Below are 18797 nucleotides of genomic sequence, written 5' to 3'. Positions count from 1 at the left end.
AACAATACACCAGGGACAGCGTCGCGTCGATTTTTACAACTTTTTAAAAAGTCACAGTTGATGAACCACAAAGTAGAAAGAATAACAGACAAGCACTTGTAAAATAGACTTAAAAAAGGCACAAATAGAAAAATGAATTCAGTGCATACAAAAAATCACAACGGACACAAAAGTAGACAAAAAAAACAGGCTCAAAGACGATGATGAATTGGGGCCATAGTGTGCTGCCTCCTGATGCCACTACTTGGCACCTCATTACATAAGTATTCCTCAAAGGAGTAATGCTTCTAAATCTTAGTAGTAGGGCGGTAAATGGAACATGGTTGATGAGTATGAATTAGTGGGAAAACATCTGAATATGTATAATATCAGCACATAACAAGCCCATCTACTTCAAAGGTGCCGATCTACATTTCAGTACAACTCTTTTATTAGCTCTTTTACGATTAACATTTGAGGCTTAGTATGGTCCAAATGACAATTACTGAGCACCCTAGGCCTATTTTCATTTCTGTTAAATATTACAATTTTACAATATACATAGAGAACCAACCTAGAGAAAATGTTGACTTATTTTGTCACTACATTGTGTTACATTTGTGTTTTAAAGGGTAATGATTCCATTTATAACTCTCCAGGTTTCAGAGCAGAAATCTCGTCTTGGCTCAGTGCCTGCATGCATAGAGAATCTATAATTCTGCCAACTGTTATTTCATATATATATATATATGGTTAGCATTGTTAATTTGCCATTTTTTTTTATCTGTTATTAATTGAGATGCTGGTCATTAAATGGATTTACAATAAAAATTGCAGAAACGATTAAAGGCCCCATACACATTAGATAACAGTCAGCTATCTCTTTGACTCCACCATACATAAAAACGCTCAGCTCGGCTAAGCATTCCTGTGTTCTCGATCGGAGAGTTGCTGGCAGATGAGTCTGTTAGTAGCTAATCTTGAAGGATAACATAAAGATTAGGCATTGGAAATCCAAAAGGCTGGGTCCTTCTTTCTCCTTAGACCTATTGAACAAAAAATAGGAGGACTCCATAAACATTAGATTGTTTTCTGATCCCATTGATATTGGTGCCTTAAAGTGGTTGACTCAAGTTTGGAAGTTATCCCCTATCCATGGGATAGGCAATAAAGTCCCAATCACCCAGGGTCTGACGGCAGGGACCGCCACTGTTCCTAAAAAGCGGGTGAATGAAGCAGTGGTTGATCAAGTACGCTAACACTCCTTCCTCCATTCTTTCTTAACGGGTGTCAAAGAAGCGCACGGCTAGCTACAGCAATCCATTCTAATCAGAATGAATGGAGTATCAGTGCACATGACCATCGCTTTATTCACATGGGGCTATTCAGAGCCCCAGTTCACAGGATCGGTTGGGATCCCAGCGGTTGAGACAACCCCTTACAATATGCATTCCAAACAATTGCCTATCTACACCTAAATTATGGAACTTTTCAAAGCCTTTTGTGTGAACTAAAAGGGACCTGTCACTAATTTTTGCTTCTGTGTCGCCTTTCTACTCCTAATTTCTGTCTTTCGGCTTTGATTGACCTGGATGACGCATCTTGCATCATCTACATAGCGAAATGAAATTTTGCACCTGAGCAATAGCCTTGCAGGCCATCACAGGCACACTTTGTTCTGCCATACTGCGGGCAGTGGATAACACTTCAGCGCTGAGAAACGTCATTTCCGGTGGCAAAGTATGGGACACTGCGTATGTACAGGCCTGCGAGGCTACTGCAGAAGCACGAAATCTCATTTCGCTATGTGGACGATGAAGGATGTATCATCCACAGCAAAACTGGAGCACAACGAGTAGGAGCAAAGAGGAGGCACATATGTCGTAAGGAAGATCTAGCGCAGGAGCAAATAAAATGCTATTGCGGATATGCAGGGGAAATAGGAGGGGAAAGACACGTTTGTGTAATGCAGCGCAGGAGCAGATGAACGTGGTGGTATTTGTTCAGAGACTAAAAAACTGATGAGTGGTGACAAGTTCCCTTTAAAAATCCATTTTAACAGTATCCAGTGTATGATACACATTCACCCAAAGAAAATCTTATACTTTTACTTGTTTCTTTAATATGCATTAAGTACCATGCACAAGCATTGTGTCAATGCAATCCTGAATCTCTAGTTTCTGCCTGTCTTCATCTGAGAATATTCTATAAAGGCATTTTTTGTGTGTTATTCTTTTGTCAGTTCCCATGACATCAGCTGTAATAGTAGCTGAAATGTAGGTAATTCTAAATGTATGAGTTCTCTCTCTGCTGAAAAAAAGCAGCTGCTGATAAATGGGCATATAGGCCTTAATGCTCAGTCTACTATGAAATTATATAGTAAGGTTGAAAAAAGACAAGTCTAACAAATTCTATTATATTTTGCAGATTGATAATTTGCACCTTATTTCTGATTACATTTCCCTGATCAAATTATACAGTGTACTGAAAATGTTTCTAGTAGATAACACACGGCTATTTAAAAGGGGTATTCAGTTCTGTAAAGTCTCTAATAATTCTTTAACAAGGTTCAAGAGGTCTTTTGACATGAAGATCATTACATTGTGCCATCCTGTTTTGATCCCCAGTGATCTGCTGCAGTAACATGGCAGTAAGTGTTCAATTTACTTGCAGCACCTACACAGCGGATCAGTTCTCCTCATATAACTCTTTTTAGGTATTGTTTTTGTGTATAGCTCACTGCCCCGGGGACAAGGTACAATCGCTTACTAAAAGAGGTTGTCGAACATACATTTTGCCTAGGAGCTTTCTATCTGAGCTTTTTTGTTAGTGTTGCTTTAAAGTTTGCCAGGCTCGCTAAAGCATGCTATTACTACCCAATAAAGGTATTAACGGTCACATAGGTCACTTATGATAAGTCAGTATAGAGACAAAACAGCAGGGGCTCATAACTGCTACTTTCTCAGGTAACAAATGAACCTGCCTGTTTTATCACAGGAGTGAGTGTTTCTTCCACTTATTTTCAATTTGCCAATGCCAAATAGACCCTAACTAAAGATTCTGTAAGCAGTAAAAATTTACTTTAATTTTAGAAATTATTATATTAATATGAGTGCATTTATGAAACCATAAGATTTGCATTGGTCACTGTACGGATTTCTGTTAGTCTTGAGAAGTAATGAGGTGATCAATATACTTATTTTATAACTCCATAAATGTTTTGTATACCACAGTCCTGGATTCAAGATCCACAATTGCCGAATGTTTTTTTTTTATTTTTTATATCCACTTTATAGTGTGATATTGATAGAATTTTTGCACCTAATCTATTTATTTTGATATATTGTTGTCGATCTTTTTCTCAACAATAGGTTTAAGATGCATTACTGTAGGATTATTAGTTCAATATTCCCTCAATATTGTTTTTGCGCTACTGTAGCTCTTAATCCTATAGATTCATTCCTATACCTCCTGCATTGTGTGGCGGCAGGCCATCACTCACTGCCTATTAGGACCAGTACAAATCTTGCTATTTAAGACATATAACAAGCTGCCTCCCTAACATGTTAGCAAGACATTAGCATGTTAACAAATAGCAAGATTTAAGTCTATAAACTTTAATGCATATGGTTGTCAAAGATGGAGGGCACCAGAGCAGAACACCTCTGCCAGAACAGAAAGGAAGTCAGGCTTTGGTGGATCTATTCTATCAATATACAATATTATGGAAATGGCCAGTAATTTTAATGGTAATATGATTTTTAATGCAGTAATATGTATGCCTAGAAGGTGCTTCCTTCCAAGATACCAGCTTAATGCTGGATTTGAAAAAATAAGGGCCTGTTGTTTTATTTTACAATGGAGTTGTATGGTTAGATACCTATATAAATCAGGCATGAGTAAGAATGAATATTATAGGGCATCATTATTAAACACTGGAGTTTATTGAACACTGCAGGAAGTAATAACTCAGGACTATATTGTACCGAGGCACTAAGTGGACATTGCATTAATTTGGAGAAAACTACAGCTACATTCTTCATGTTCAAAGTAAGCCATCATATTGAATAGTTAGCACTAGCAAATACATTATCTTCTTTGCTTTCTATTCTGTTTAATTATGGATGACTGTAGACTTGGTGTGAACTTATGGTTGAACATAGACTATAGGGATTGGTCGACTTATGTATAAAGACACTACCATGGATGTGAGATCTGCCTATTTAGCTGCAAAATAACCTTGTCTATGAGCGATGTGCTCATTAGCCCCAGTGAAGTACAGTTCGTAGGAGGGGGTTTCAGGGTGTAGTCATTTGCCCTAATATCCAATAATAGTCTGCTTTAATGCAAGATATAACCTTATGTTTCTGGATACAATTCCTTGTCCTTGAGAAAAAAAGACAAAGTTATCATTGGCTTTCTACTGGGCTCCCCACAGCCATATTGGCAATAGGCGAGCTGCAGGCTATGATTGCATTGCTCAGCTACACCATCTGCCTCCACTTATAGAGCTAAAAGCGGAATGACTTGTTATTATTATTGTTACACTAAAAAGTGAAAACTAATGTGCCACATGTATTTTATTATGGAAGTCGCCAATATTTTTATGGTCATTTGTTAGCTTTATGAATAGTGTAATCCATGCATTGTCAATGTTTTCTATTAATGTGAATTTCAATTAATGGCACTTAGTAGCGTTTCTAAGTATCTAGTATGAAGAGCTGATATAATACTGCTGCAGAAATTAGAAGTGATTGTAAGAACAGTGGAGGCCGCTCTTGGTAAACACGTGTGCGGAGAAGCCTGCATTTCGCTTCCCAATTCTTATCTGCAAGCTACAGAAAGTCCTACTGCGTCTCTCCATATGATGGAAATGAAAGTTGTTGGAACACGTATTTGTGCACTTCATGATTATACTTGATCCCAGACTATTGTGTTTGTTTTTCTTCCCTCTTCACGATGGAAGTTTAAGGTTAATAAAAGGTTAGTTAACATGTTTCCTGTCGTCAAGACTTGTTCTAACAGCGCTAGATGAAGAAATAATCGGAGGTACTGTCTGCCTTTGGTCTCTCACCTTCGGTTAGGATGCATTGACTTGTTAATGATATGAGATATCTTTATACAGTATGTACGGATTTGAAATCTTTGCATTTTACTCTGTTTCTTTTAATTCCCATTTAGTTTCATTTTTTTCTTTATAATGCCACCAATCTTCAAAATAATGGTGCTGCTCTATCAGAAGGTTTCAGATGGGTCACCACTTTTCAGAACTGCTAAATTCTCTACAGAATTGAATATTTCCTCTTGTGTTATAAAATTACAAACCCTCCAGTAATATCAAAGTATAGCGAAGTAACAAAGCACACATATTATAGGAGACAACTTGTGTAAAAGGGATCGTGAAACTTGAAATCATAAGTCCTCCTATTATATATTCTCTACACTTCAGCCATCTCCACTCTGTTATTCCAGAGGTTTTGGCCTCCAGCATAAAATAACTACTCAATATCAATGAATGAACGCAATATGCTAAAGGGTGATACCATAAGCCTGTTATCTAGCTGTAACATAAGGCAGGGCACGGTCTCCACATGTCAGTAGGTCTAGAACAGCCTTAACAGCACATACTACCCTGTTATACTAACTTGGTGAGTATGGAAGACATCAACAAAGTTACAATTAGGTCACAAAGTTGTCAGACTGAAGGTTTTTTTAGGTTATGTATTCAATAAGGTAAGTGTTTTATTTTACGTGACCATGTAAATAAAATCCTGCTCAAGAGATTGGAAACATTTGCGTGATTGATCATAAAGTCTTCTGTCTGTCCAGGATGTTCAGTGAGAAAGCATAGCTCAGGTGCCACTCTACAGAGCTCCTTGTAGTATGCCTCAGAGAAAAAATATACCCGAGCAGTCGGCATACACTATCTGTTCTTGCCTTTTTTCAATATTCATGAAAGAATAGAATAATTGGATCAATTGCACTGTAGGATACCTTTACCTAGAAACCTTCATAAAAGGAACCTGTCATCTGATTCATGCTGCCCGAACCACAAGCAACGTGAATTCAGTCTGGCTGCACTGTTGCAGGTGCATGTTTTACTCTGAAAGTGGTATTTTGTCAAAACTTGCTAAATTTTGCTCGAGTTGCGCAAAAGGTTTGCAACTTTCAAAAGTGTTTTACTCTAGAAATCTGGTGAAAAAACTTTGATGAATTGGGGTTGTTGAGGCAGTGTGAATCAAAAGACAGGTTCACTTTAAAAGTGAACCATTTCTGAATTTTGTCCTATGAGTTTATAGCTAAGTGTGCATTGCATTTGCACCCACTATAGGGCATATAACAGCATGAATAAACTTTTAATGGAATCAAAATAAAGAAATTATTTTATCATTTACAAGTAGATGACCTGCCACATTTTTTCAAAATTTGCAAGTGCACTTGTTCAGGATTCCTTATTTTTCTATGCAGGGTATTATTATTAATTATTATAGCGCCATTTATACCATGGCTTTACATGTGAGGAGGGGTATACATAATAAAAAACAATTACAATAATCTTAAACAATACAAGTCACGACTGGTACAGGTGGAGAGGGCCCTGGCTGTAAGGCTCACAATCTGCAAGGAATATACATTAATGAGTAATACGTCTGACTGTAGCCACAGTCTAAAGGTACCTTCACACTGAGCGACTTTAGAACGATAACGATAGTGATCCATGACGTTGCAGCGTCCTGGATAGCGATATTGTTGTGTTTGACACGCAGCAGCGATCAGGATCCTGCTGTTACATCTCTGGTCGGAGCTAGAAGGCCGGAACTTTGTTTCGTCGCTGGATCACCCGCTGACATCGCTGAATCGGCGTGTGTGACGCCGATCCAGCGATGTGTTCACTGGTAACCAGGGTAAACATCGGGTTACTAAGCGCAGGGCCGCGTTTAGTAACCCGATATTTACCCTGGTTACCATTGTAAATGTAAAAAAAAATAAACACTACATACTTACATTCCGGTGTCTGTCGCGTCCCCTCGCCGTCAGCTTCCCGCACTGTGTCACCGCTCTGCTTTACGGCCGGCGCTTACACAGTGCAGGGAAGGTGACGGCGAGGGACGTGACAGACACCGGAATGTAAGTATGTAGTGTTTGTTTTTTTTTACATTTACAATGGTAACCAGGGTAAACATCGGGTTACTAAGCGCGGCCCTGCGCTTAGTAACCCAATGTTTACCCTGGTTACCAGGGGACTTTGGCATCGTTGGTCGCTGGAGAGCTGTCTGTGTGACAGCTCTCCAGCAACCACACAGCGACGAAACAGCGACGCTGCAGCGATCGGCATCGTTGCCTATATCGCTACAGCGTCGCTTAATGTGACGGTACCTTTAATGGATGCAAAGGTATCTGTCCACCATAGTGCCCCATTGTAAAAACCATAAACTGCACAATATCTATTTTTCAGTTGCCCTCCATGATGACAAATGTCAATTTAAAAGGGATGTCTGGCCTTAGTCTACAAGTCTGCAGTCACACTATGTGACTGCAGATTTGTGAATCTTCACATCACACACTGTGCACTGTGAGGATTTTCTGGTGCTGGCACTGGGAGTGGTTGTCATAGGACTGCAACAGGTACGGACTGGGGCTGAAATTCAGCCCTGACATTTAAAATCACACAGGCCCATGTTGTCCCCATCCCCATGAACCAGATGGGATATATTACTAATATTACCCTGGATGGAGGAAAGGAAGATTTTCTACAAGACCAAAATTTTTCTAATGATGCCTGTGGCCTGCTGGGGTAAGTGACAGAGAGAGCAATTTGTGCTCCATCACAACTCTTAACAGTATGGGTTTCTTGAGAACACCGATCCTGTTAACAACTTAGCAGACAATGCAGCCTATGACCATAGTAACATAGTAACATAGTTAGTAAGGCCGAAAAAAGACATTTGTCCATCCAGTTCAGCCTATATTCCATCATAATAAATCCCCAGATCTACGTCCTTCTACAGAACCTAATAATTGTATGATACAATATTGTTCTGCTCCAGGAAGACATCCAGGCCTCTCTTGAACCCCTCGACTGAGTTCGCCATCACCACCTCCTCAGGCAAGCAATTCCAGATTCTCACTGCCCTAACAGTAAAGAATCCTCTTCTATGTTGGTGGAAAAACCTTCTCTCCTCCAGACGCAAAGAATGCCCCCTTGTGCCCGTCACCTTCCTTGGTATAAACAGATCCTCAGCGAGATATTTGTATTGTCCCCTTATATACTTATACATGGTTATTAGATCGCCCCTCAGTCGTCTTTTTTCTAGACTAAATAATCCTAATTTCGCTAATCTATCTGGGTATTGTAGTTCTCCCATCCCCTTTATTAATTTTGTTGCCCTCCTTTGTACTCTCTCTAGTTCCATTATATCCTTCCTGAGCACCGGTGCCCAAAACTGGACACAGTACTCCATGTGCGGTCTAACTAGGGATTTGTACAGAGGCAGTATAATGCTCTCATCATGTGTATCCAGACCTCTTTTAATGCACCCCATGATCCTGTTTGCCTTGGCAGCTGCTGCCTGGCACTGGCTGCTCCAGGTAAGTTTATCATTAACTAGGATCCCCAAGTCCTTCTCCCTGTCAGATTTACCCAGTGGTTTCCCGTTCAGTGTGTAATGGTGATATTGATTCCCTCTTCCCATGTGTATAACCTTACATTTATCATTGTTAAACCTCATCTGCCACCTTTCAGCCCAAGTTTCCAACTTATCCAGATCCATCTGTAGCAGAATACTATCTTCTCTTGTATTAACTGCTTTACATAGTTTTGTATCATCTGCAAATATCGATATTTTACTGTGTAAACCTTCTACCAGATCATTAATGAATATGTTGAAGAGAACAGGTCCCAATACTGACCCCTGCGGTACCCCACTGGTCACAGCGAACCAGTTAGAGACTATACCATTTATAACCACCCTCTGCTTTCTATCACTAAGCCAGTTACTAACCCATTTACACACATTTTCCCCCAGACCAAGCATTCTCATTTTGTGTACCAACCTCTTGTGCGGCACGGTATCAAACGCTTTGGAAAAATCGAGATATACCACGTCCAATGACTCACCGTGGTCCAGTCTATAGCTTACCTCTTCATAAAAACTGATTAGATTGGTTTGACAGGAGCGATTTCTCATAAACCCATGCTGATATGGAGTTAAACAGTTATTCTCATTGAGATAATCCAGAATAACATCCCTCAGAAACCCTTCAAATATTTTACCAACAATAGAGGTTAGACTTACTGGCCTATAATTTCCAGGTTCACTTTTAGAGCCCTTTTTGAATATTGGCACCACATTTGCTATGCGCCAGTCCTGCGGAACAAACCCTGTCGCTATAGAGTCACTAAAAATAAGAAATAATGGTTTATCTATTACATTACTTAGTTCTCTTAGTACTCGTGGGTGTATGCCATCCGGACCCGGAGATTTATCTATTTTAATCTTATTTAGCCGGTTTCGCACCTCTTCTTGGGTTAGATTGGTGACCCTTAATATAGGGTTTTCATTGTTTCTTGGGATTTCACCTAGCATTTCATTTTCCACCGTGAATACCGTGGAGAAGAAGGTGTTTAATATGTTAGCTTTTTCCTCGTCATCTACAACCATTCTTTCCTCACTATTTTTTAAGGGGCCTACATTTTCAGTTTTTATTCTTTTACTATTGATATAGTTGAAGAACAGTTTGGGATTAGTTTTACTCTCCTTAGCAATGTGCTTCTCTGTTTCCTTTTTGGCAGCTTTAATTAGTTTTTTAGATAAAGAATTTTTCTCCCTATAGTTTTTTAGAGCTTCAATGGTGCCATCCTGCTTTAGTAGTGCAAATGCTTTCTTTTTACTGTTAATTGCCTGTCTTACTTCTTTGTTTAGCCACATTGGGTTTTTCCTATTTCTAGTCCTTTTATTCCCACAAGGTATAAACCACTTACACTGCCTATTTAGGATGTTCTTAAACATTTCCCATTTATTATCTGTATTCTCATTTCTGAGGATATTGTCCCAGTCTACCAGATTAAGGGCATCTCTAAGCTGTTCAAACTTTGCCTTCCTAAAGTTCAATGTTTTTGTGACTCCCTGACAAGTCCCCCTAGTGAAAGACAGGTGAAACTGCACAATATTGTGGTCGCTATTTCCTAAATGCCCAACCACCTGCAGATTTGTTATTCTGTCAGGTCTATTAGATAGTATTAGGTCTAAAAGTGCTGCTCCTCTGGTTGGATTCTGCACCAATTGTGAAAGATAATTTTTCTTGGTTATTAGCAGAAACCTGTTGCCTTTATGGGTTTCACAGGTTTCTGTTTCCCAGTTAATATCCGGGTAGTTAAAGTCCCCCATAACCAGGACCTCATTATGGGTTGCAGCTTCATCTATCTGCTTTAGAAGTAGACTTTCCATGCTTTCTGTTATATTTGGGGGTTTGTAACAGACCCCAATGAGAATTTTGTTACCATTTTTCCCTCCATGAATTTCAACCCATATGGACTCGACATCCTCATTCCCTTCGCTAATATCCTCCCTTTGCCAGATGGCCAGTCCGGTTCTGGACTGCAAGTATGTGATTTACATACATGCAGTCATATACCAACTAGACATGACCGGCCTTGCTCAATGTAAGTGAATTTATCAAGGCCGGCCACGTCTAAACTATCTTCTCCCGGCATTGGAGAATTCTCATAGTGCGTAGTGCATGCACTGTGAGGATTCATGAGTCTTCAGTCACATTGAGTGACTTCAGGCTTGTACCCCCAAGGCCAGACAACCCCTTTTAGGCATTTGCACCTACATTTTAAGATATAGTGATCAGATCAGGTATACGTCCTACAGTGGCTAAAGTCTTGATGGATGAAGTGTCATCCTACAGCGAAAAAAATTATACTTGGTATTCTTTTTTCTGCAATTACTTGACAATACAGTTAAGGAAACATTATACAGATGGGGCAAATGGAGGCCAAAAGCAAACAAGCAACAAGAAAACAGAGTGCTGCTGTTAGTTAATACTTCTATCTTTCCCCAACCTCTGACTCAGCTGTTCTATCCAGACGGATTATTGATTTTACATTATATGAATGGACAGTAATGCATAATGCATCACTTGCGTCTAATTTGAGATGCCATAATTCACTCATTGTGCCTCCCATCCTTTATTTGCTGCCTCATTTTTTATATCTTTTTGTCAGCTCTCCTGCTCATCGTGGCTGATAGATTATTAGGTATTACTATCTCTACCATGTACGTCATTTTATATTTCTACATATGCCATCCAGTGTTAGTCACATGTTAGATAATAGTTGTGCCTATTGTATATAATCATGCTTCCATAATTAAAATAGACTCTAATACAGGCTAATGTATTTTTCTTGTAGCAATCAGTAAATAGGCGGTGCTCTAGTCTGTTACGAATTATGTAGAACTAGGAGACTTTTTTAGAAAATCCATCACTTTATACATACACATCAGCTTTGTATGAAAATGTTCTTTTTCAGTATTTTTAATAGAACAATAGTGACAGATGTAGCTGAGCTGAAATAATGACAAATGTTGTAGTTGAAGTGAAAAAAAGGCAACAGAGCTGAAACAGTGATGTAGCAGAGATGGCTCAGTGATGAGGAACCAGTGTAACACCTGATTTTGCAGCAGAGGCTCAATGGAGCTAAGCTAGTTTAGTAATGTATCATAGTTGTACAGCACAGCTTGATGTAGCAGTGATGGAACCATGGAATAGCAAAGTTGTACAGTGAAGCTGTCACGCTCGCGCCCAGACTGGTTGGCGCGGGCATGCGGGGGGGTGGCCCCACTGGACCACAGACCAAACTTCCCTGGAAGGGGCGTAACTAAGTAGCTTCCTAGGTGTTCGCTGGAGCCTCTGATGGTGAGGTCAGGCTTGTGCAATAGGAAGCTACCAGGTACCACTCCAGGGTGGTGTCTGGCTGTGGCTGCAGATCCCACCAGGAAAAGGAACATAGACACACAAGCGGGCATGGCTGGCACTCTGGCAGACAGGTGGGCACGGCTGGGACACAGGCAGACAGACTGGTACAACAGAGACACTGGCAAGCAGACGGGCACAGCTGGCTCTCTGGTAGGCAGGCAGGTACGGCTGGCTCTCTGGCAGGACAGGCGGACAAGGCTGGTACACTGGGAGAACCGGTAGGGACCAGTCTGCAGACAGGTATGTAAAACAGGTAAGCACCTGTTCAGACAGGAGGACTTAAGAAAAGGTAGAGGAAGACCGCAAGAGCAGATGCAGAGCGAAAGCACAGGAGCTAGAGCCAATAACAGAGATGCCGGAGGCGGAGCCAAAAGCAGGAGGTGGAGCCAAGAGCTGGAGGCGGAGCCAAGTGCAGAATTACAGTAGGCGGAGCCAAGAGCAGGAAAAGTAGAACCGCAAAGAGCGGAGCCAGGTAGAACCGCAAGGAGCGGAGCCACAGAGTGAAGCCACAGAGTGCAGAGTAAGGTCAGAGTGCAGAGCAAAGTTACTGAGACCAGAGCTAGAGCTAAGCCTCAGAGTACAGAGCAAGACACAGAGTGCAGAGCTGAGAGCAAAGCCACAGAGTGCAGAGCAAGGTAACAGAATACAGAGCAAGGAGCAAAGCAAGGTCGCAGAGAGCGGAGCCGAAAGCGGAGCAAAGCAAGACATAGAGAACGCACAGCAGGGAAAGGAAATCAAGACATGGCCTGGCACTTAAGCAGCTAAGAACTGACTGAAGGAGTAAGTTGCACAGGCCCCCATCAATGGGTGGGGATATCTTAAATACAGGAAGCCTCATGGTGATTGGCCAGGGACACCTTAGCAAGGTGCACACAGTCTCTATAAGAAACAGGAGTTGCCGGTGCCGCCCCCCTATGTACACAGACAGAGCATGCACAGAGCAAACAGCAGACATGAGGCACACAGCATGGAGCTGGCAGCAGAGAGAAGTCACCACAAGGCCCAGAGAAGTGAGTTTGAGTGTAATGCAGGTGGGGGATGGGAGGCCATGCAGTGATGCCAGCAGGGTTGTTACAGAAGCTTTATTTAGCAATGCTGAAACCACAGAATAGTAGAGATGTATAGTGGATTTTGAAATAGCAATGTCTAAATCATGTAATAGAAACCCTACTTTAGAGCTGGATGTCTATTTGCTGGAATCCCAAAATAGCAACGGCCTGTATACTAAGGCAGAGTCTTGCCACCTAAGCTGTAGGCAAAATTAAATCAGTCCTTGTATAAAGAAAGAGGTTGGTGGCACTCACCAGTCTTGAAAATCCATCCTTTATTGAAAAATGGTTAAAACATCTTCAACTGGAGAATGGGAGATAAAGTGTACGAGTGTCGACAGCCGTTTGGCGCTGTTGCGCTTCTACGGGTCAATTAAATTAAATTTAAATCAGTGGTTGGTAAAAGTAGCCCAGATTAACTAAGAAGAGCAAATGAAAGTATATCATGTTTACAGTGGTGCTTGAAAGTTTGTGATCCCTTCAGAATTTTCAATTTTTTTTATAAATTTGACTTGTATTATTATTATTCATTTTTATAGCGCCATTTAATCCATGGCGCTTTACATGTGACAAGGGCGCAAATATAGACAAATATAATTAAGCATGAGCAGAAAAAACAAGGCATACAGGTACATAAGGAGGGAGAACCATGCCCGCGAGGGCTCACAGTCTGCAGGGACTTAAAAATACATCAGATTTTCACACAAGTCCTTAAAGTAGATAATCAAATCAAACACATGAGTCAAAAATATTAGACTTTGTCATTACATTATTGAGGAGAATGATCCAATATCTTGTCTGTGAATGACAAAAAAAGTGAACCTTTGCTTTCAGTATCTGCCATGATCCCCTGTATAGCAATAACTGGATCTAAACATTGCCAACAAATGTTCATTAGTCCAGCACATCATCTTGGAGGAATTTTAGCCCATGCCTCTCTACAAAACAGCTTCAATTCTGTTATGTTGCGGTTATCTCTCATAAACTGCTCTCTTCAGATCTTGCCACAAAATTTCTATAGGATTAAGGTCAGGACTTTGACTTGGCCATTCCAAAACTAAATATATTCTTCTTAACCATTCTTTTGTAGACTGATCATTCATCTGGTCCAGATGCAGCAAAACAGGCACAAACCATGATACTACCACAACCGTAGTTCACAGATGGTATGAGGTTTTATGCTGTAATACCGATTTTTTTTTTTCTTTCTAAAACTACGCTTTTCATTTATATCAAGAAGCTATATGTTGGACTCATCCATTCAAAAACCATTGTTCCAAAAGCCTTATGGTTTCTACAGGTGATTTTAGCAGAGGGGCAAAATTTAGCAGACAGACAGCACAGTCCTTTTAGGAGACCACATACTTTCCACTTGCAATCCTCCCATGTACCCTTTTGATTATTCAGTTTCCTCCTGATGATGTGCTCATGAACATTAACATTAACAAGTGTTAATTTTCATGAGAGAGGCCTCTCCATATGAGAGTTGCTTAGAGGTTACCTTTGGTTCCTTTGTGACCTCAAGGATTATACTATGCCTTGCTCTTAGAGTGGTCTTTGTTGATCAGCCGCTCCTTGGGCAGGGGAATAACGGTCTGAAATTTGTACACATTATGTCTGTCTGTGAATTGGTAAAGTCCAAACTATGATGAGCATCAACAACTCTTCTTCTGAGGTCCTCAGAAATCTCGTTGGTTGTGCCATGATATGCTTGCACAAACATTCTGTGAAGATCAGACTTAGATCATGTTGTTTAAATAAAACAGGTCCCTACTCACATCTGAGTGTCATCCCATTGATTGAAAATGCCAAAATTTTACTTCACTTTTCAAATTTCTGCAAATCCTAAAGTTTTCCATACGTTTGCCACTAATAGACATGAGATATTGAATCAGTTTTGTCATTAAAAGAATGATAAAGTGCAATATTTTGACTCATTTATTTTATTCTCTTTATCTACTTTTAGAACTTTTATGAAAACTTTATGTAGTTTCAGGTCAAATTAATGCAGAAATAATGGAATATTCTGAACGGTTCACACCATGTCTGGGTGGGATCACAAAGCCCAGCCAGACTTATGTAGGACACGACGATGGCTGAATGACTCAACAGCTGTATGTGTAAAATACAAATATGCTGAGATTACTGCACTTTGCTATGGCTCTACATGCTGGATAGTAAAGCATATTCCTGTCAGATCTGCAGACGACACATTGCAGTGTACCACAGATAGAGGTGTCAGAAGTTCTCATGAAAATTAATAGCAATGGAAATTAATTATGCAATACATATATAACTATTATAATAATGAATTTAAATAATTCTAGCTGATCAGCTGAGACATTTTTACATGTTCAATTATTGGTATTTTTTCACAACTTAATTAGGTCATTCAGCAGAACAATCAGAATTGCGTATTACACCTTGGTCTCGATTTATCTAAGCTTTGAAGAGTCACATAACTTTGAAACAACTGGCTCATCAAATTCATGAAGAGTATCCATGTTTGCTATGCCACAAGTAGTACTACAAAAGGGGCTGAAGTTAGAGGATTTATGGTGAGGTGCTCACAGACATGTTTACTCATCCAGCATAAGCCTATTTATGAATCAGACGTGTCTGACTCCAGCATATTGCCTCATCAAAACCGGCATCAACAATGCCAGTCTGGATGTATCGAGCCCTATTTACATTGGAAATATGGTAGACTAGATGGTGGCCTGCTTCTAACGCATTGGGTATTCTAGAATATGTATGTATGTATATACGTCGCGCTGTAAGTGGGGGTTAAATCCCGCGCCAATATCGCTGATTGGTCGCGCCCGGCTGGCATATCAGCGAAGCTTGGTTCAAATCTGGTGCCAATTCACGGCCAGACTGCACCTGTCGCTGATTGGTCGCTGCTGGCTGGGCACGACCAATGATCGAAGCGGTGTTTAAATACCGCGCCAATATCACTGATTGGTCGCGGCTGGCCATGAGCTACCAATCACTGAAGCGGTGTTTAAATCCTGCGCCAATATCGCTGATTGGTCGATGCCGGGCGAGACCAATCAGTGAAGCGTGATTTAAATCCCGAGTCAATTCGCGGCTGGACTGCGTCTGTCGCTGATTGGTCGCAGGATGTCAGGGGTTTGGGGTGCTGGATGTTGGGGGTTCGGGGTGCAGGATATAGTACAGCCACGTAGTATATAACACAGCCACGTAGTATATAGCACAGCCACATAGTATGTAGTATATAGCACAGCCACATTGTATATAGCACAGCCACATTGTATATAGCACAGCCACGTAGTATATAGCACAGCCACGTAGTATATAGCACAGCCACGTAGTATATAACACAGCCCACGTACTATATAAGACAGCCACGTAGTTTATAGCAGCCACATAGTATATAGCACAGCCCGTAATATATAGCACAGCCACATAGTATATAGCACAGCCACAAAGTATATAGCAGCCACATAGTATATAGCAGCCACGTAGAATATAGCAGCCACATAGTATATAGCAGCCACATAGTATATAGCACAGCCACGTAGTATATAGCAGAGCCATGTAGTATATAGCACAGCCACATAGTATATAGCACAGCCACGTAGTATATAGCAGCCACGTAGTATGTAGCAGCCACATAGTATATAGCAGCCACATAGTATATAGCACAGCCACGTGGTATATAGCAGCTACGTAGTATATAGCAGCCACGTAGTCTATAACAGCCCACACAGTAAACACAGCCCACTCAGTATATAACACTGCCCACGTAGTGTATCAGTCACGCAGTATTCCCTTGAGGAAGCGGCGTGTTAGCGCTGCGAAACGCGCGTCGGGGGTCTCTATTCCTGGCTCGTTACCCCTCTGCACCCCTGTGCACTTACCCTGGTGAGTCCATGTTGGTAGGGCATTATTATATTATCCTATTTACATGCAGAGGTAGCCCATTTGGGCTCTGCTTTATTGCAGATAGATCTATTACTCTGCCCTACCCTGGTCCTGCCGTGCCTTTATAGCGCTGCTGGGGAGTACATGGTGTACTTTACCCACTACATGTGGAATTCCCCCTGCAGCATTTTTCAGGGGTTATTTGGAGTAACTGTCCCCCTTCTCTTGCTGTTCATTGGTAAATATATATACTGTGATTTATTACTGATTTTTAATGATTTTTATGCACTAATAAAGATTTAATATTATATATATTGTCCATGGTATGCTCCTTTTTTCTCCTATTTTTGACATATGCTATGTGGAGCAGACTGTTTTGTCGGGGGGGTGTACTAACTTAGTACTCCCGTACCCTGACTATCACAATAGTTATGGGATTCTGTATATTAGTATATAATATAGCCCACATAGTATACAGCAGTGTGGGCACCATATCTCTGTTAAAAAAAGAACTAAAATAAAAAATAGTTATATACTCACCCTCCGTTATCCACCGATGTGCTCGAGCGGCGAGGCTGCCGCCAGCTTCCGTTCCCAGAGATGCATTGTGGAATTACCCAGATGACATAGCGGTCTCGCGAGACCGCTAAGTCATCTGGGTAATTTCACAATACATCTCTGGGAACAGAAGCTGGCAGGGGCCTCGCCGCTCGTGCGCATCGGTGGACATCAGAAGGTGAGAATAGCACCATTTTTTATTTTTTATTTTAAGTAATTTTTAACATTACATCTTTTTACTATTGATGCTGCATAGGCAGCATCAATAGTAAAAAGTTTGTCACACAGTGTTGATAGCAGCGTTAACAGACTGCGTTACACCGCGTTATGCCGCGGTGTAACGCAGTCGGTTTAACGGACTGCTAAAACGCTATGTTGGCGGCGGGCGCTGACTGGGGGGGAGTATGGAGTGGGCACTGACTGCAGGGGAGTAGGGAGCAGTCATTTCGCGGCTGGACTGTGCCCGTCGCTGATTCCAATCAGCGACTTGGGGTTTCCGTGACAGACAGACAAACAGACGGAAGTGCCCCTTAGACGATTATTTATAGAGATTTATATAGGTAGGTAAATTCTGCTTAATTTTAGAAACAGAAGATACACTATAATAACATTTTAGTACTGTTGCCTCATCTTTTGAGATGGGATTGGAAAGGGCTTTTGCACAGAATATTCTGGTGCTTCAACTATCGAAATGTTTCATGTGAATGAATAATTGCTCCACGTGCCACATTTTATATTTCACTATTTCATGTTGCAAGATACAAAACAACTGTATCTGTGTCTATGTGATATCTATATTTGGGATGTACTACTTGAGAGAGCGCTAATAAGATGCTTAATAAACCTTGTAGCAGTACTGGTTAGGCATGATTTAGCCACGAAATATGAACCAGAATGTATCTATTCGCTATGTATCTAAAAAGGAGCAGCATTGAAATAATGCTGTGGAGTTATTTTTTGTGCCATTTGTGCTAATCATACAACTGACCTGTTCCCATCCTCTAACAAGACAGCAGGCTACGGTTAGAGTCAGTGGCGTAACTTGATGCTTGGGACCCTTGATTATCGCAATTCTTTAATAGCAATAGTCTTTTCTTATGGAACAAAGGGACCTATTGGAATTTCAAGGGCCATGGTGTGATTGTAACCTCTGCACCATTTGTAGTTACGCCCCTTCTCAGAGTTAGGATTTAAGGGCTGTCAACAGGAAGGGATTTGCAGCATGCAAATAAATTAAAAAGAAATATCAAAGATTTTTTTTAATTAATAAGATGAAAAAAAAAACCTTTTTTTAAGATGTTGTTCGCCATACTAGATGTGGAGTCATTTCACTCAACTGTT

General features: G+C 40.8%; 1 protein-coding gene across 1 annotated transcript in view; it reads left to right on the top strand.

Moving 5' to 3' along the window:
- The window catches only part of TMEM150C (transmembrane protein 150C), a 334089-nt gene that overhangs the window by 265861 nt on the left and 49431 nt on the right, over window positions 1-18797 (top strand). The gene's annotated exons all lie outside the window — the stretch shown is intronic.

The sequence above is a fragment of the Ranitomeya imitator genome, chromosome 1 (genome assembly GCF_032444005.1).
Source record: "Ranitomeya imitator isolate aRanImi1 chromosome 1, aRanImi1.pri, whole genome shotgun sequence".
Lineage (NCBI taxonomy): Eukaryota > Metazoa > Chordata > Amphibia > Anura > Dendrobatidae > Ranitomeya > Ranitomeya imitator.
Note: the sequence above shows the minus strand (reverse complement) of the source record. Positions and strands in the feature narration are given on the sequence as shown.